Genomic DNA, 19,608 nt, shown 5'->3' with positions numbered 1-19,608 from the left:
GTACTACATCTGTATTTTTAATATTCCTAGTAAAGAACTGCTATTCGTATTCCCATACATTTGCCTGGAAGCCCCTTAATTGCAAAATTATAATAATTTGGAGGGAGGGGGTTTACATTCTCCATTCCAAGGGAGGCTCCAGCTTTCCCTGGCAGACATCTGTCTTTCCAAACCAAGACACTGACCTAAACACAGGCTATGCCCAAGATCTTGTTCAGCTTTTCACTCTGTCACTCTGCAGCTTCCAAATCTCCTCCAGCACAGCCTGATGTCTCTTCAGAGCAGATTTCTCCAAAATCAACCTCTTTTTTCTCTGTTTGACCAGTGAGCTTGCAGCTGCATCCATCCCCTGTTCTGCCAGATCCAGCAGGGATGCAGGGATGCCTGTCCTAAACAGGAGTGAGGATGAGGAGGATGATGATGATGTGGCGGGGGGTGGTGTGCAGCAGCTGCTTTTTGGTTGGGATAAGGAGGCTGGGAAATCATAGCCTGGCTGCCTGAGAAGAGATGAAGGGTGGATTCACATGAATGTACAGAGACAACTGCACTGCACAGATGGGGCTGCCAGCCCAGCTCTCACAACACCCAGTGCAGAGATACAAATATTTGTAAGGATTCTGGAGAGGATATTTTAAACAAAGCCAAATCCATCCTGGAACTGCTGTTTGTGCCCCGTGGTTACATAAAGATGATCAAGATCAGTCCAAGCACTGATGTGCAGCTATCTAGAGAAAAGGACCCAAATTTTGGGGTTGATCCAGGAGCAGATGCATTCATGTCTAACAGTGAGGACAGCTTGGAGAGACAGTGAAAAACATCTGGGTGAGCACCCCACACCAAAACCATCCACTCTGGAATCTGCTTGGAAATGGAAAAAGGGTCCAATGCACAGAAACTCTCCTGAGCACTTTTTAACTTGCTCATCAAGGAGACAAATTCTTATACCAAAAGAAGAATCTCTCTCAGATATGCCTTTTGTTTTCCAGCAGACAATGTGAATTTATCCACCTTGGCAGGGCTTTTAAAGCTGAAACCCTTGTTATTTGTGTAAACTGGAAAGAGAAGCAGAGCAGAATCACCAAATCTTTATTTGGATTAAACCCCTCCAGGTCCTGTCCCTGAAGCCAGGTCAGATCTCTTTTTTTTTTCCTCACATTTAATGATTTTTTGTCACGTGTGGCCCTGAAACAAAGCAATCTTTCTCACTTGTGCTGTTGGAAAAATGCCCAACTATTCAGTTTACTCTCCTTTGTAAAATTTTTCTATTTTTTTGTGCATTTTTGGGATCCAGTGTATTAAGAGCAACTTGTCAGTTTTGCTTCCTTACTTTTCTGGAAAACTTCTGGTTAATTTATTTTCCTCTATCACTTCATTGCTGTAACATCTGGACCACACAAGCTCAAAAGAAATGTCTCCAAAGTAATTATCCCTCTCGTGCTTGTTTACAATTTTTAATGCTGTATTTTCAGGTTTTAATTGTCTGCTAATGAACACAGAGCAAACTAGAAGTGGCAGAACACTGTTTAACAAACACTGAACACAAAATTCTTTCAAAGAGCTTTTCAATATAATGAGGGAAGTAAAAAATATCCTGAACTGAGATGTAGCTCCAATATGTCCTTTCCATTTGCCTCCTGCTCATTAGCACAGCAATTTCTGTATTTCTGCATGATTTTGGCACTGGTTCACAGATTTCTTGCTCTGGCCTTTTGGGTGTTTTTTTTGGTGCTTTTTTTAATGACACAGGTGGAGTGTTCCTTAAATACTTCACCATCTTGTACCAGGATGTTTTTTAATGCACTGACTTCCTGCCAGTGCCAGCATCTGCACCTATTTCTCATTTTCTTTCTCTTAAAAAGAAAGAAAAAAATGCGAAAAAGAGATACAGACTTATGAACATCCTTCTTTCTGCAGGCACAGTTTTGTGCTGTGATGAACCTAATTCAGCAGTGGAGGTGTTTAAGGTCTTTGTTTAATCCAGAAATCTGCCTAAGGTATTTGGACCTTGGATTACAGAAATGTTGGGCTGGAAAAGAGTATTTCACTCACCCCTCTGCCACCCAGCAGACTGTGTCTACCTCATCCCTGAGGTATCTGTCTGGCCATCTGTCAGCAGTGAAGCTTCTTCTTGTGCTTGATGCTACCACACACTCCTCAAAAAAGTGGGAGGATTTGTCACAGGAGACTCAGATCATAACTGGAGTCTACATTGGACACTGCACACCTGATTTCTGTGTGACAAAATGGGCTTTGGAGATGTAGGCCAGGCTGGATGGAGGAGATGTAGGTCAGGCTGGATGGAGCTTGGAAGAACCTGGGATAGTGGGAGGTGTCCCTCTCCATGGCAGAGGCTTGGAATGAGATGGTCTTTAAGGTCCCTTCCAACACAAATCATTCTAGAATTCTGTGTATTTTAGGAAACTAATTTTGATCTAGGATTGTCCCACATTTCTCCAGAGCTTGCACCATTATGTAAAGATAATCACTGTGTTCTCCTCACTCCTCTCACTGGATTTTTTTTTTTTTTTTTTTTTTTTTAATAAGGCTCAGCAGATAGAACTGCAAAAAGATGTTTGACCATCCAGATAATCCATTTTAGGCAGCCCAACACCACGAGCCCAGCTCTGGTCCACAGCCCTCAGCTGCCTCCTCCTTGCCTAAAATCCTCCCAGGAAGTCTCTGGGACTGCAGAAATCTCTGCTCCTGTGAGCACCTGGCCCAGCTCACAGTTTACAATGAGCTGCATCAGGGATATCTCAGGTTAATTCAGCCTTTTGCACACCTTCGCAGCTTCATGTTCATTCTGCTAAATATAATTACATAAATATATATTAGAATCAGAAATATTTTGTTTGCACAGCAGATGCTGGCAGAGCTACAGTCTCTGCCTTCATTCTCTGCTCCACCAAGTTTTGCTGCCATGGCTTCACCACAATCACCCTCAATTTGTTGTTGTTTCCATCAATTTCAGGTACCACATCTGTGCCATCTCTTGCCAACACCATCCCAACTCCACCTTCTATGTCTTTCCCACTCCCAATGCCTCTGGACTCCAGCCACCTCCTTAAATAAACTGACATATCATTTCCTCTCCTTCAGTCATATTCGATTTAAAACTGCACTTGTACTTAAATAAAGAAGTTCTGGCTCCAGTTATGTTGAAAGTCCCATTTATAGTCTGGTGTCCTATTCTCAGTGTCAGAGCTCCAGATCAGTTCCTGGGAGACTTTCCACCTCTCCGGATTTTCCCACTCCACTCACCATTTAACTCCCATCAACTTTATCATTTACCCACCAGTTTCTTTCTGTGCTTCTGCCTTTAGTTATTGCTCTGACTGGGAGGGATATAGGACACACAGTGGGAGGAAGAATGAAATATATAAAACACAGAGAAAATTAATTTTAGACCAAAGTGATGAGAATCAGGGGTTTGGGATATTTTGTTGTTGTTGTTTTAGTTTCTAATTTAGTTTCTGGGGTTTTGGGGTTTTTTGTAAATTTTTGTTATGTTTTTGGGGTTTTTTGTAAACATATGGCTGTTTAAGCAAACCTTCAGGAGTTCATCTTCACACTGTGAGAAAAGCTAAATCATGAACATGTAGACAAACATTTGCTTCACCTCAGCATCACTGTCCCAGCTCAGCTCAGCAATGCAGAGCCCAGGGAAGGTGCTGCTCCTCCTCACAGACCACTGGCCAGAGGAAAAGCTCAGCCACACCCCCAGATGTCCAGGTACACTCACAAAATCCCAAACTGGGACACACTGAAGGCCCCTTCCCTCTCCTCTTCACCCAAACAAAGCAATTCCTGACACCCAGCTTTAGAGATTCCCTGTCCTACATCCTCCATACACATTTGCATGTGGACTATTCACCCCAGGCCCCTTCACAAACAGCAGAAAGAAAGAAAGAAAGAAAGAGATCTGCTGGGTTTTCAATTCCCATTATCCCCATGTCGCTGACTGAAATGGGTCCAATGCCTGGTGACCTCAGATGGCTCCTTTCCCCAGGGCTGGGGGAAGCCTGGCTCAGGTGGAGGAGTGTCCCCTCCTGAAACAAGAGGGGATGGCTCCCACATGGAGGGTCTCACCTGCCAGAGGCTGAGTTAATTCAGAGATCAGATTAAGGGTGTTTTTTCTGCACTGAAACCCCCATGGGCTGACACAGGTATTGCAGACAGGGACAAACAAGCTGAGGACAGGATGGTTTTTGGCTCTCCTTAAGTACAATAGACTGAATCCAAATGCACTGAAGCCTTTTTCTACTTTCCACGGGGTTTGAATATGGTCTATAAATAAGGCAGAAGGACAGTGCTAATGACCAAGAACTGGGAAAACTGACAGAAGCTGTATAATTGAATTTTCTAATGAAGAGATTTGGTAAAAGCATCATCCTTTCCAATTTCACTACAAAATACATTGCAGAGAATCACCTTGTTTTGATGGGGGCAGCAAGGAGAAAAAGAGTTGCTTTCAGGAGGTTTTTATTTACTTAAACAATATTTTAATTGTTTCAATAACAATATCTGTAGTTGTCCTGACACCCTCCCCTGGCATGAGGGGCAGGAGGGACAGAGGAGCTGAAAAAGGAAGCTGGAGGATGCACGTTTTTCACTATTTCACCCCTGTTGTAAATCAAAACATAAATAGCAAGTGTTACTGTAAGGGTGGGAGGGGAAAACCTGGGTAAATTCAGCCCTCAACACGTGCACACTCCTTCAAGACAAGCAACAGTGACTCCCACCAGTGCACTTGTCTCTGTTTTCTGTGGATAAACAGGGCACCACCTTGTCCAAATCCTATTCACAAATCAGAGCAGATCTCCATAAACCCCATCTGCTCTTTCTGTTCTTGACATATCAGCCCCAAAATGCCTCCCCCTCTCTCTCAGGTTCTCCTCCCACCTCAGCTGTCCCTGACTTTTTGCTGCTGATTTAGGTGACAGAGAGGAGCAGCCCTTCACCAACACACAGAAACTCCATAGCAAAGTGAAACCACCACATCAAAAACCTCCTCGGAAGAAAACGCTCGGATCCGAGCAAAAAATTAACCGTGTGTAGGTTTAGATTTGAAGCAGAAGTTGAGCTCCTGCTCCCACCACAATGTGGAGTCAGGTTCCTGGGGATTTATGGCACCAGGTGATCCCAAATTTTGGTCCCTCTGGGAATGTGAGAGCCATCTCCATCCTGCTGCTGGCTGTGCTGTCCCTGGGTATCCCTGGGGATTGTTACCTGCTGGTTACAAATTCATGGGGTCATTAAAAGACCAAACCTTCACTTGTACCAAAGCAAAGCTGTGACACACCTGCGTGGCTCAGGAAAGTCACTCCAGCTCTGTGTGAGTGTGTGTGAGCTCCTTCCCCACCCCTGGGGGCGTTCCAGGCCGGGATCTGAGCAGCCTGGTCTAGTGGAAGGTGTCCTTGACCATGGTAGAGAGGTTGGAATAATCTTTAAGAAGCCTTCCAACCCACACCATTCTGTGATTCAGTGATTCTGTGACAATTCTGTGACAATTCTGCTGCCACCCTCTAGCAATTCTCTCTCTTTTACTTATTTGGGGGATTTTTTGGGGTTTAAAAAATAAAATTAAGGCCACATATCTGGGCATTTTATATGGATTAAGGGTTAAATCTGGCCTCTCCATCAGTCATTTAGCCCAAATGGGGCAACTGCTGTTGTGTTTTTGAGCCCATGGAAAGAACTGGGCACAAAGTGACGAGTTACTACATCAATGAGGACAGAGAGAGAAAATATTCCCCCACTAAACCCAAGAAAAACTTCACTGTCAGTCCAGGACTAGGAGTACATTTGTCAGAAGGGTTCCTTACTCACAAAAAATTCAGAATAACTTCACAAAACAACTCAGCCAAAGCCCTGCAACCAGTCTGCTTTGAGAATCCTCTTTCATGTTCAATCCCTGAGAACTGAACTACACTAAATCCACACTCTCAGGAAATGGGTGCATTGACAGTGCTGTGACAGCCCTTCTGGGATGGACTGGGTTTATTTGCTTGTCCAGAAACAAGTGGTGCAATGACATTTGAGGCAGGAATTTCACTTCCTGGCCTGGGTGGGCGGCTGCCCTGCAATAAAATAACCCAGGGTGATGACAGAGGAGGAATCTGTGCTTGATTTAGAGCTGCTCTTCAGGGTTTAAGCTGTCTGCTGTACTCTTCCTGGATCTTCCAAATGCCTCATACTCCACAGAATCATAGAATGGTTTGGGTCGAAAAAGATCTTAAAGATAATTTGCCATGGGCAGGAACACTTTCCACTAGACCAGGTTGCTCCTGTACATTGCACTGACTCCCCAGTGCTTCATCAGCCATAACTTTATCACCAAAGCCCTTCAGCAACACGTGCTAGACCTAAACACAGCTGAATCTCTACCCTAAACCTTCATCCTTCTGCAGGGGGGAGGCCTGTAGGAGCTGTCCCCAACCTGATACATCCCTCTCACCACAGACTGATCTTATACCCACCTCCCTACCAGTACCTTTTTCTCAGTTTGGTTTTTTTCTTTTTTTTTTCCACTCAGGTGTTTTCCCACCTCAGATTTCAGTCCTGATGAGTCTGAGGTCTATCCCTCCTCCTCAGCTCAGGGCTCCACTTCTGCAGGCACACTCACACCCTCTCCCATGTTACTACCAGTGTCTGGGATCACCTTTTCAAACCAGTTTCAAACATCACTTTCCTGCCTTTCTAAATGATGAAACCCATGGGCCTCAATGTGGTGAGAAGTGCTTTTTGTTGCCATAGAAAATTCTGCTAAACATATCTGATAAAGAATCAATTTCTTTCAGCTGAAAAAATAAGGATATTTTCTGGAGCAAAGTGATGGGTTTTGCTGCAGGGTCTGAAATGGTTTGATAAAACTGACCCAACCATAATGACTCATCCATAAGGTTCCCACATATCCTCATTCTTTCAGCCAACCAGGTTTACCCAGAGATCCACAACTCCCCTGATCATTATTGCCATGGACACTGGAGACCAACACCTTTCTGCACCACATGAACATGTCATGTCACGTTTGGAAGTGCCACGAAACAACTGAATGGAAACACAGAGATCATCTTTAACTAAATTCCTACAAAGACACGATAATAGCGTTCAGAATCAAAACATCTTGTGTTGTGGACCAAAATTATGGGTTTTACCTATACCTCTGAAGGTCCAGCCTGGCAGAGACGTGGCAAAAATCAATCAGCAAGATGGCATGATCGAGTGTGTCTTGCAAAATCAAAAAGGTTTTAATAAAGAAGGAAAATAATACAAAAACAAAGGCAAAGCTGAGCACAGTATAGAGACAAGTCTCCTACTTGCTACAACACCGTGAAAAGTGTGGAGTTTCTTTGTTCTTCCTCTTTAGTACTTAGTTTAGGTGGGCTTTTTGGCCCTTGGCCCAGTGAGATGAACAACAGACTTTGAGTTACATTCTTGGACATCCACACTTCTGTGCTGGCTCCGACCCAATTACAGTAAGAAAATCACAAAACTTTCTAGTTAAACTTCCTAAAATATCTAAAGGTAAAGTGAGACCCTTTCCCTATTTGGAAGCACCTGCTGGGGGTGTGGGGTTCATTACCACACACAAAATATTTTTCATTAAAGAACTTAAAAAACCGTGACCATCTTCTGTATTTTGGAAAGGAAAGCACCTCAATTTCTCTTGTCCTCTAAAGCCATCTGAGCCTGTAAACCCTGATGCTTCCAGCTTAGATCCTGCTGTTCTAACACCTTACCAGGGAGCAGGTACAGTGCCCAGGAAGAGCTGGAATCTTGCTACACACAAGGCTGCAACATCCCCTCCTTCTTTCACCTTTTCTACTTCTATATGCACCATTACCTTTGCTAAGTTTGTTTTCGCTCATATGCATTGTAGGTGAGAATGTAGATCTGTATAGAATGAACTTATTTTTATGGATTCATGTGCCAGTCTCGTCCCCTGCTCCTGTCAGGGCAGTTTTAATTATGGAAACAGTCCTCCCACTGCCATGTCTGCTGATAAGTATCATGTGATAAGTACAAAAGTTTTTTTTACGTCACTTTTGGATTTCTTTAAGTATCATGGAAGATGTTCTAACTTTCTCCTCCAAACGTCACATCAAATAGTTTCCTTTAACTGTCCATGATCTGGTAAACGCTGGATGAAAACTGATTCTTTTCATCACTGTGGGTGCCCTGTCTACGTCAGGAGGTGATATTTTGGTAAATGAATGCAGATTTCTCATTAAGAAAAAAAAACCCTGGAAATGTCCAAGGCCAGGTTGGACAGGGCTTGGAACAACCTGGTCTAGTGGAAGGTGCCTCTGTCCATGGCAGGAGGTGGAACTGGATGATCTTTAAGGTCCCTTCTGACCCAAACCATTCTGTCATCTATGATTCTAAGAGAATCAGGCTGAACATGATACATGGATGACCACAAGATTCATCACCTCCCTGTCCTCACTTGTTTATCAACCAGAAACTTTTTTGTCTTTTGTCTAGGTATTTCCTATGCAAATGCTCTGACTATTTTGTATTTCCTGCAGATAAGAGGGACAATCAGGAAAAGAGGATACGCTGCTTCCCAATGAATGCCAAGCAAATTAAAGGCCATAACAATTGAGGCAGTTGATTACTGAGAAGCAATCCAGCCCCAAATGGGTGAAATGTGAGGTGGAAATGACCATTTAAAAAAAGAAATAAACCAGAAAGATGTCATGTTGAGCTTATCCCCTGCACATCTCAAGGGTCTTTATGGCTCAAAAAAAATCAAGAAATTCACTTTGAGAGATAATTGAGCCCTACACTCTCACTACACGTGGCACTGTGGTGACAGAGATGGGGCACAGTTTAGTGAAAGCTGCACCAGTTTCTTTTCATCTCACCCTGGGTACATCCTTTAAAACTGTTCACTCACCCCACTCAGCATTTCTGCCCCAAAGGAGCAAACACAGCACATGCTCTTAGGCACAGGTGGAAATAAAAATATCCCCAAAAGGGATGTCACCACTCTGCCCCAGAAAACTGCTCTGAAGCAACGGTGTTACTAAAAGGTATTATAAAAACCAGAGGAATTATCCATTGCTAAGACAGCTGTGTGTGTTTTGAAAAGTAATTTGGGTCCCTTCCTCTCTCACCATCACAGTTAATAAATGTTATCTCTGCTGCTGGATATGATTTGGCTGGTGGTGAGAGATGAAAAACCTCCAAGAGGCCTGATAAATAACAATATTAACACAAAGAAGCAACGACGCAGATAAACCACAAAAATCGACACAAACAAGCCACGATACAATAAAAAAAACTATGTTGGCTGTGGAGAAGGGTTTGCAGTTTGGGCTGCCTTTGCCAATGTTTTCCTCCCAACCAGGAGCTGGATGCAAGGCAAGGAGGCAAACAAAACAACAGCATAGGATGGAAACAAACTGTCAGTGAGTGTTTGCAGGCTGCTTCCCATGTCAATCACCAGCACCATCCAGGGAATATTTCTGTGTGAGAACAGACACTGAGCAACCCTGGGAGGAACTGTGCAAAGCTCCTGGTACCTGTGACTACAGGCTCAAGGCTCTGATTAATCCTTTCCATGGTTTCACACACACAGGTTTTGGATGTTCATACTCCTGTATTGACTTTCTCTTCCTTCTCTATTTTAAGAGTCACTTTCTCGAAACTCAGGCAAAGAACAACACTCTGTTTACACAAATCCTGGCTTCAGCAAAATGGGAAGCAACAGCAGAACTCGCAGCCAAGTGTTTTAACTCGGATCCATAAACATTTGCATTAAAGAAGCCAAGAGCAGAACAGCTCTCCTGGCAGAGCCCTGGAAGGTGCTTCACACTTTACCTCCCTCCCAGGCTGCTGCAAAGCTCTCTGCAATTCAATTCAGATAATAAGAGAAGAAACCAAAAAGTTGCCATCAGAAGTTCTATTCACCATATCACTTCCTTCAGAGCAAAGTAGAAGGATAAACAGAGACTAACCTGGAAAAGATCCCAAGGAGGAAAAATAAAAATCTGACATGCTGGGAAAGCTAAGCTGTTCCCTCCATCCCTCCTTCCTTGTCTCTCCCTCTTTCCTTTGAGCTCTCCACCTCTGATGGGACACTGAGCCACATGCTGCTTCTGTGAGAAGCTCTGAGAGTCAACCAAGTGACTTTCTTTGAAAGGAAACACACTTGAGGCAGAAAAAAAACAAAACAGCTAAGTTAGCTCCACCCTGGTAGTGTAATAACACTCACAGCCCTCGTCGGGGTGGGAAAAAAAAAATGAAAAGGTTTCCCCAGTGTAGCAACATGAGCACAAAACCAGCCTGGGCACAGGGGGCTGCTGAGCTGCAGGGCAGAGGTTCAGGAGGGAGACCTGAATCTTCAACAAGGCCTTAAAAAAACAAATCACAAAATACATGTAAAAGTGAGGGAAAGTCTAACTAAACTCTGCATTGCCTGTTCCACTGCAACTGTGGCTTCATCTTAAGGCAGGGAGTGTTCCCAGGAGAAAACCTCTGCACAGGCTGAGCATCACTTGCTTAATTCACCTCATGTCCACACTGGGCTTGGCTAAAGAGTCAAGTGAGGAAAAGGAGGGGTCCAGCAGGGCTCAGGGAGCCTTAGCAAGGAAAGGCTGGCAGACACCAAAGCCTCGTGTCCAGCTGAGACAGCAAAAAAGAGACAGAGGCAACAACACTGGGGTTCAGATTAAACTCTGATGTCAGTTCAGGCAAGGGCAGCTCCATGGTGCACTCCAGGAAAGCAGCATTTCAGGAGGTTGGCTGATACTTCCAGCTGAATGCAGTCCTGCTCCACCATAACCAGGTGGGACAAGAACCTCATTGGACCAGGTGTTCCTCACTCATCCTCTAACTCTGCTCCTAAAGCTCATTCCCCAGAAACTCACAATGCCTGGTGGCCTCAGCTGGGATGTGAAGTCCTTTCTTCAGTTAAAAAGAAGGATGAAAAGAGAAATACAAAAAAAAAAATCCCCACCATGCTTGCAGGGCCTCAAGGACTTGGCTCTTCAAGAAAACAAAAGTTTGAACGTTGCCCTTTTCACTGTAAATAGTTCTGCTGCTCCCCCCGCTTTTTTTTTTTTTTTAAATAACAAGTTCAGTGAAACTTTATCTCTTCCTGCCCTAGTAACCCTACTAAGTAATCTGCTGTTGGCATGACTCAATTAAGTGGCTTTCAGCTGCTGAAGAAGTCGGTTTGGGGTTTTTTGTTTTCTTTGTTTGTCTTTTTGCTATTGTTCTTTCATCGGTGCAAATGAGAAGAAAAAAAGAAAGAAAAAAAGAAAGAAAAAAAGAAAGAAAAAAAGAAAGAAAAAAAGAAAGAAAAAAAGAAAGAAAAAAAGAAAGAAAAAAAGAAGAAAGAAAAGAAAAAGAAAGAAAAGAAAGAAAAGAAAAACAAAAAAAAAACCCAAAAAAAACCAAAGAAAAAAAAAGAAAGAAAAAAAAGAAAGAAAAAAAAGAAAGAAAAAAAAGAAAGAAAAAAAAGAAAGAAAAAAAAGAAAGAAAAAATGCAACATCCCCCCCCCCCCAAAAAAAAAAAAAAAAAAAAAAGAAAAAAAAAGAAAAAGCTTTTCTCTCTGAAAAGTATCACAGTCCTGGAGATTAAAGCACAGCCGAGAAGTTGGTTACTGGCCTTGTAGTTGCAATTAGGAGGGATGCGATCACTCCCAGGGGTTTAACTCCATTCTCGTTCAAAGTGCACGGAGGGAACTCGGCTCCGGGTCCCTCCTCCGAAAGGAAACGCAGCTCAAACACTGCGGAGCGCAGGAGGGATGGAGGCCGCTCATTCCTCTCCAAGTGCCCAAATCTGCCCTCAAATTTATCGCAGCTCCTGTTTCTGGAGCATCACAAACTCGAGCCCAAAGCGATACACCCAATGTAACCATCAAACACCTGCAAATCAACACCGAGCCCGGCAGGAGAAAGAGTTTTCCCTCTGTATTTCCCCCTGTTTGTTCACTCTGTTGACTGAAACTGTTTGTAGTCGCTTTTCATTGTTTCTCTCACTTTCCCCTTTTCTTCTGTTACAATGAAGGCACAAGGGAGAAAACAACGCGCCTTTTTAAAGGCAGGAAAACGTGATGGCCAAACCACAAACACACTCACTAGAGACATCAGGTGTAGAAGCTGAAAACAATTCAGACTCTTTTTTTTCTTTTTTAAAGGGGGAAAAGACTAAAATAATCAAACACAACTCTCCGGACAAACGCTAAATTGTCACCTTTAATACCCCGCGACAGCAGAGCCGAGCAGCGGAGCGCCCAGAGACAGGAATGCCGTGCCCTCAACTCCCCCGGTGCTGCTGCTGCTGCTGCACAGCTGCTCCCTCCGGAGGTCCCACCCGGGCCTGGCACATCCCCCTGCAGCGGGACACCCGCCCTGGTCCTGCCCTGCCCGCGCATCCCCCGCGCATCCCCCGCGCATCCCGGTACCTGCTGCCCGCGCAGCGCAGCGCGCCTCGGCTCCGCTCTGTCCCTTTTGGCTCGGATCAGTCCGGTTCGGCTCAGTTCAGCTTGGCTTGGCTTGAGCTCGGTCCTGCCCGGCACAGCCCAGCTCGGCTCTGCCTGACTCGGCTAAACCCGGCTCGGTTCAGCCCGGCTCTACTGAGCTCCGCCCGGTACAGCCCGGCACAGCCCAGCACAGCTCAGCCCAGCCCGGCACAGCCCAGCCCAGCCCGGCACAGCCCAGCCCAGCCCAGCACAGCTCAGCTCAGCCCAGCCCAGCCTGGCTCACTAAACTCCGCCCGGCTCAGCCCAGCACGGCACAACCCATCCCATCCCAGCTCAGATGAGCTCCGCCTGGCCCTGCCCAGCCCAGCGCTCCCGCCGCCCCCGCAGGGAAGCAGCGCACCCCGAGCCGTCCGCAGCCACCACCGGGGCTGCCCTCGCCGCCTCTTCTTCCTCCTCCTCCTCCTCCTCGTCCTCGGCACCACCTCCCTGCCCGCCCCGAGTGTCCGCTGGTGTTTGCCCCCCGCACATCCCTATCCCAGGGGTTGGGAGCTGAGTGAGCATCGTGTCCGTCCTGCACAGGGCGCTGCCTTAGGGCTGGCAGGGTCACTGTTCCCTGCAGGGCTGCAGTGAAATTCTCTTCTCTCACAGAATAATGAAATAAGTACAACCTGATTTTTTTTTTTTTTTTTTTTTTTTCAGGCTGCAAAGTGTTGCTGTCGTTGCTGGGGGGTGCAGGGGGAATATCTGCAGATAAGTCTTTTCCTCATTTATCTCTCCCTTTGTGTTCTCTTCCTGGACATAGGTTTTAGAAACCTCAACCTTGTTGTGTGGAAGAAAGATGGGTGGTACCTGTTTGGTGCATCCCTTTCAGGGGCTGAGGGTGTCAAAAGTGAGTTTTGCTCAGACCTTCTCAGCTCCACAGGAATCGTGGTTTCCTCCTGTGCAGTCAGAAAAGGTGTGATGCTGGTGGTCATGGACAGGTGGATCTGGAGCAGGAAAATGGGCCAGGAATGTGGGAGAGGAGCTACAAGAAGGAAGGGAAACCTCAGAAATGTGGTAGCAAGGGATTCTGGAGAGGACAGTGGGAAATTCCCTCATCCTCCAGGGCCACACCAGCTCAGTGAGACTCGTGGGCTTTGCTGACAGACAAATGATCAATATGATCACAGCTATAGCAAGGAGACCTAAAGATGTCTTTCAGCTCCTTGATGCACCCACAGAAAATATGAGGCCACGTTCAGCCTCCTTCTGCAGCTGCAAATGCTCCAGTGAAGAATCTCAAACAGTGTTTCTCTAAAAGGCCAATGTACAGAACAGGACACCTGCAGTTCTCTGAAAAGATGTTTTGTTTGAAATCACCCAAATGAGGTGTCTAGAAATTTTAGGGCCTTGTAAGTGTTCACTCTGAGCAGGCTGGGATGGCCCTTTGAATATTATTGTGTTTATTTTGCCCTTGATGCTGATGTCTGAAATGTAAATTATGATTTTAAATAAAGAAAAGGGAGGCAAGGCAAAGGGAAAGGCTGCTGGGATTTTGGAAATTGGGGGAAATTAATTACTTTCAAAGAGTGGTTCTTTCCTATTTTCTGGGAAAATTAGAGCTGACTGTAATACCTATTCCTGTCACTGGCAGGAGAGAAAAAGACATTTCATGAGGCAGATGATTTTGCTTTTAAATTGCTCACACCCCATTAACTTACACATCCATCCTTCCTGTCTGCATCAGAGTCCATTACCTCAGGCTGTTGGTACCAAAACTGCACAGAACAGGTTCTTTCACCCCAACTGAAGGTGAGCTGTCAATAATTAAAACTTCGTATATTCCCATCCCAAAAATAAGTTTTCAGCTCTAATGCTTGCTGATGCTGTTGCTGAAATTTGCACAAGAACCTGACGTTTAGAGGATCATATTCTCCTTGCACTTAGGCTGGGTGCAAGCTTTGGGTGCTGTATTGGCACATCCCCAGCTGGGATGCAGTCTCATGGTCTGTGCCCCATTCCCTGACCCCATTGCTTCACTCACATAGATCAGATCCCATCCCTGGAAGTGTTGAAGACCAGGTTGGATGGGGCTCTGAGCAACCTGATCTAGTGGAAGGTGTCCCTGACCATGGAATAAGATGATTTTTGAGGTCCTTTCCAACCCAAACCATCCCAGGATTCTGTGATCTGGGGGACAGAGCAAGGCACAGCAGGTGGTTACATGAGGGTCACTTTGCCTATAGGAACTTGGCAGATGTGCAGATATTTAGGCTCAGGATTACTGTCCATGTATCACACACAAAACAGTGCACCAGGACACTTATTTTCAGTCTGGCAGAAGAAGGTTTGAGCCCTGCATCCTCCCCCAACAAAACATTTGACTGCAGCAATGAGATCTCAAATCAGGGAAAATTGTTGGCAAGACAGGCCAAGGATTCCAATGCCTGATGCAAGGGAAAATAATTCAACATGAGCCCTTTCTGAAGGGGGATTCACCCATCTTGTCACTCCAGACCTCTGGTGACAGTTCCACACCTTCCTGCCACAGCCTGTCCCAAAGTTTTCCTTCACTGCCCTTCGTGTGTAACGTAAAATTTCCTTGCTGGGATTGAATCCCATTTCTTGCTATGGGATCACAGAACCAGAGGATGGTTTGGATTGGAAAGGATCTTTAAAGGCCATCAAATTCACATCCCCTGCAATGAGCAGGGACATCTTCAACTCTACCCTGTCCACCAGGAATGCAGAGAACAGATTTCCCACTTTTTTTTTTTTTTTTTTCATTTTTTTTTTTTAATTTTTTTTTTTTTTTTTTCCCACAGCAGCTTTTTTTTCATATTTAAAAGCTCTGTGGTCTGGGAGGTAGCTGCCATATTAATTACCCAGAGTCAGGATAATTACCTAGCTGACACAGAGCTTCCACTGAAGCACACAACGACTGCTGTGCATTGTTATTGTCATTTCATTTGACTTGTACAACTAATCAGGCGTAGCCTTCTACAAGACAAGGCCACTCCTGTGGGTGGAGGTATCTGGAAACCAAAAGCCCTTAAAGCTGCATCTTTCTGGTGGAAAATATCACCACAAGCCATCGTGTTTTCTTTCCTGTATTTGAAAACCACCCACATTTTCAGTAAGAAAAAAAAATTAAAAAATCCAAAACTGATTGAGCGTTTTACCTGGGCAGTGGGTCTTTCTGAAGAGTTTCATTCTTAAAATATTTGGCCTCAGTTGTTTGGTTTTTTTTTAAGGGTAGTTGTTTGTAATTTATTGTTAATTTAGAGGAGGAGGTGGGGGAAATAACAAAAGAACATATTTAATAACTGCTGTGAAAACAAATATAATATTCCTCTTGGTCTGTGCTTTGAATTAATTGATATGAACAAATTGATGTGTTTGAAAAATAAAGACTAAAATATAGCAGGTCAAGTAATTTTCAGAGTTTTTTGTATTTTTGGGTTTTTTTCTTTTCATCCTCAAAATTTTCTATTTCTTCCACAAGTGTGCTCTGCACGTTGCCATGAGGTTTATTTCACGTTTCAGTCTCTTCTAGCAGTGATTAAAAAAAAAAAAAAAAAGTCCCCCAAACCCCCACAGCTTAGAATGGAGCAGAGAGGTCCCTTCATCCCTTTTTATCATCCAGTAAAAGATCCAGCACTTCCCAAAACCCTTTCCCCATGAGATGTCTGCCCAGCTGGAGGAGGTTACACAATTCCAGCTCAGGAGTTCCCTGGCCTGCCCAGAAGGGGACAGGAAATGCAGTGAGCAAATAAAACCGCTTGCAAAATGCTGTGTGACGGTGTCCATCTCCCAGAAAACACTGAGTAAATCTTTCTACAGGGTCCAGCCCGACTTTACTTCCTTGGAACTCCTTGACTGGAGATATTGTGTTGATCCTTTCAAGCTATAAAGAGAAATAAATCAGCTGTGGCACTGGTCCTGTCACTGGTGGTGTTTAAACATCCTCCAGGTTTTTAGTCTCGTGCCAAGGATCAATTGAGCATATGGTGCTAAATGTGTTCCCAGCCCACAAAGTTTGCTCATCTGTGATTTTCTAAAGTTTCAAAGCTTTTTTATCTGTCATTTTGGGCTCAGTGCTCTGGTTTGTCAGCAGCTCTCAAAATAATCAATGTAAACAGGTGTGTAAAATGTATTTTAGGGCACAGGTTGAGGGAGGCCAAGCCTCTGCCTGCCTTCACCTGCTGATTTCCACACTCTGCCTCCCTCCTGCTTGTCCCCTGCCTATGGCTTCCTCACTTTGCTGACTCAACCAATCATCTATCTCACAGTGCTCTCAGCCAGAGCAGCACAACAGCCTGGGTGTAAGAAACACAAGCAAAGCAAAACTGAAAAAGGAAAAAAAAAAAAAAGCCCAACAAAAACAAAAGAAAATAAAACAAAAAAAGGGGGTTGCCCTTTGCCTGTGAGAGGCATTGTTTTCACAGGAAATGGCCACATGAAGAGCTTGGTGATCAGAGTGATGGGGGTAAAGAGGTGGAGGGGTGGGAGTGGATGAGAACCTCCAATTTTCCAAAAGGTTCATGGTGTGTGAGCTGTACCCCAGGTGACACTGCATGAGAGATGAGTTGCTTTGAAACTGCTGGAAAAACGCAAAGTCACTTGTGATTGAGAGCTCCTCTCCTGTCCTGGAGAACAGTCTCCCATTGCTGGTGTGAAAACAATATCCCCCCTCTGACTTCTGCAGAGACACCACCCCTAATAATTCTCCCTGAAATGGGGATCATGGAAAGCCACTCCAAGCTTGGCCCAGACACTACACTTGACCACACTGGGAGACAAAGTGCCTGATCTGGGCTGCAGGACCATTTCTGTCTCTTTTGGTGACATTAATTGATAACACAGGGAAATCTGAAGCAAAATCAAAAGACAAAAATCAGCCTAGAAATCACAGAAGTCACAGAGTGGCTGAGCTTGGAAGGCACCTCTGGAAGTCACTTTGTCCAACTTCTTTTCTCAGGTATGGCCACAGAGATCTGACTGCCCAGGACCATGTCCAGGCAGCTTCTGAATGTCTCCAAGGATGGAGAGTCCATCTGAATGACATTGGGTTCTTTTTGTTGTGTGTTTATACATCCCCTTTCATGCCAATTAAAAGACCTTTTAGTTTAATTTGGAATCACTAGAAGGCATTGCCCAGAGAGGTCACAGAGGTGACGAGATCAGCAAGATTTCCAGTGTGCTTACATTTATTTTTGTTATCCTTTTTACCCCTCTAGAGGGTACTCTAAAGGCAAGATGACTGAGAGGCTGTTTTTTTTTTTTATTTTAATTTTTAATTTTCAGTTTTAGATTTGGATGTCTGAATTTTGTTCCTTTCTGCCTCCAGCAATGGTGTCCTCCCATGACTGAGGTCGGTGCCAAGATTAAATCTGCAGCACGAGTGAAATCTGAAATGAGTAGCATGGCTGGAAGGTGCTGGTGATGCTTGCAGAGGTAGGACAGAAGTTCTTGGAGTCACCTCCTTCAAACTAAAAGCTGGTAAGGGCTTTTGCATTTTATGTTATTGTGTGCACTCACAGCAGGTTTGAAAACTCCTTCTAGGAATCTATTTTTTATTTTTTTTTTAATCTGTACATTAAAATGTACAATTTCAGCAGACACACTGTTGAAATAATTTGCCAGAAAGAGCAATAAGACAGCAAATTTGGATCTGGCCATCTCATGTGATGGTGAGGAGCTGGCAGGTTTTACCTGATAACTTTGATTCTGGGCTGTACACTGTAGTAAATCAAAGCAGTTTATCACTTATAATTGGGAAGTGTCAAGTGTCCAATACAGAAATCCCTTGTGCTGGGTCCTAAAAAGGACCAATTTCTAACAGCAAATAATCTGGATGGGGAAATCCAGAGACAACAAGATGTTTAAGGCAGGACCAAAGCTTTTCACATTCACCATATTAATATCTCCTAATTTTTAATGCATTTATCCTAACTGATCCTGAAAAGGATCAGCCTTCCCTCTTTTACAGACAAGGGATCAAAGTCTCAGGACACAGAAGGGCAATGTCTGGTTCTTGGGTAATCAGGCACACATCTCCACCTTGTAAGTCCCAGGACATTTTTATTTCCAGGTGTCTTTTGCACTTGGACACATCTGTAAGGCTTGTGGTGAGAACTGGAAGGTCAGGCCTGGCAGGAGAAAGGTGGAGACTTGTTCCACTGGAGAGTCTTTCTTGAGGTGTGGCATAAGTCAATGACAGAATCCCAGAACGATTTGGGTTGGAAAGGACATTAAAGATCTTTCCAACCCCTCTGCCATGGACAGGAACGCCTTCCACTATCCCAGGTTGTTCCAAGCCCCATGCAGCCTGGCCTTGGACACTTTCAGGGATGGGGCAGCCACAATTTCTCTGGGCAATCTATGCCAGGGCCTCACCACCCTCTGCTTAAAGAATGAGGGAAACTGCTGTAGATGGTGAAGATTTAGGGAAAGGAAGAGCTGATTTAGCAAGGGAAAAGCTTGAGGAGATGTAGCAGGAGCTGGTAGATGTGCACACAGCACTGATGAAGATGTAAGCACCAAACCCTTCACCAAAATGATATCAGGTGCTCAGTAGTGTCTTTTCCAAGAAAGGCTTTGAAACAAGTCATCAGTGGTTTAGGAAATGGGTCTGTGAAACTGAGACAGAGTTTAGAAGGTGCTAACCCTGACTCAGCCCATTCTGCCTCCCCCAGCCCAACACAGAGTGCAGAGCAGCCCCTTGCTCCACTCCCATCCCGCTACCCCTCTGTGTGCTGGGGCTGTGCTGGCACCTTCTTGCTGCTGCAGAATGACCTTTGATCTGCCCCCTCTGCTTGCTTTGCCAGTGCCACCCCTCAGCTGGGACCAGCCACCCAAAGCCCAGCCCTTTCTGTGAGTTTTTCCTCACCTCTGCGACCCACCATGGGCAGCTGAGAGCCAAAGATGATCTGGGAGGGCTCTTGTTTTATTTCTCTGAATTCTCTCTGTGTTCCTGACGTGGCACTCACTTATTAATTCCTGTGAAGTGCCCTGTTCACAAGAAAGAAAGGCACCACCAGGCAGTCTCGTTTCCCAGTGAAATTTTGCTAATAACGAGTTGTTCAGTTGGGTACTGTGGTCTGCATTCTCCCTTTAAGTTTCCCAGAAATGGCCTCTTCTCTTCTGCAGAGTTAACATAAGTCAGGGTGAGCAGAGGCTGCTGACGGTA

The 19,608-nt window shown here is 44.8% G+C and overlaps 1 protein-coding gene across 2 annotated transcripts in view; it reads right to left on the bottom strand.

Annotated features, from left to right (window-relative positions):
- PRKCQ (protein kinase C theta) overlaps nucleotides 1-12,515 on the bottom strand; it is a 55,442-nt gene extending 42,927 nt beyond the window's left edge. For both annotated transcript variants that reach the window (XM_083860282.1, XM_083860281.1), the window contains exon 1: nucleotides 12,420-12,515. The gene's annotated coding sequence lies outside the window, so the exon portion shown is untranslated. The remainder of the gene's footprint in view (nucleotides 1-12,419) is intronic.
- Between the last annotated feature and the right edge of the window lie 7,093 nt (nucleotides 12,516-19,608).

The sequence above is a fragment of the Zosterops lateralis genome (genome assembly GCF_965231275.1).
Source record: "Zosterops lateralis genome assembly, chromosome: 4".
Lineage (NCBI taxonomy): Eukaryota > Metazoa > Chordata > Aves > Passeriformes > Zosteropidae > Zosterops > Zosterops lateralis.
The sequence above is the reverse complement of the archived record's forward strand: the minus strand, read 5'-3'. Positions and strand labels throughout refer to the sequence as shown.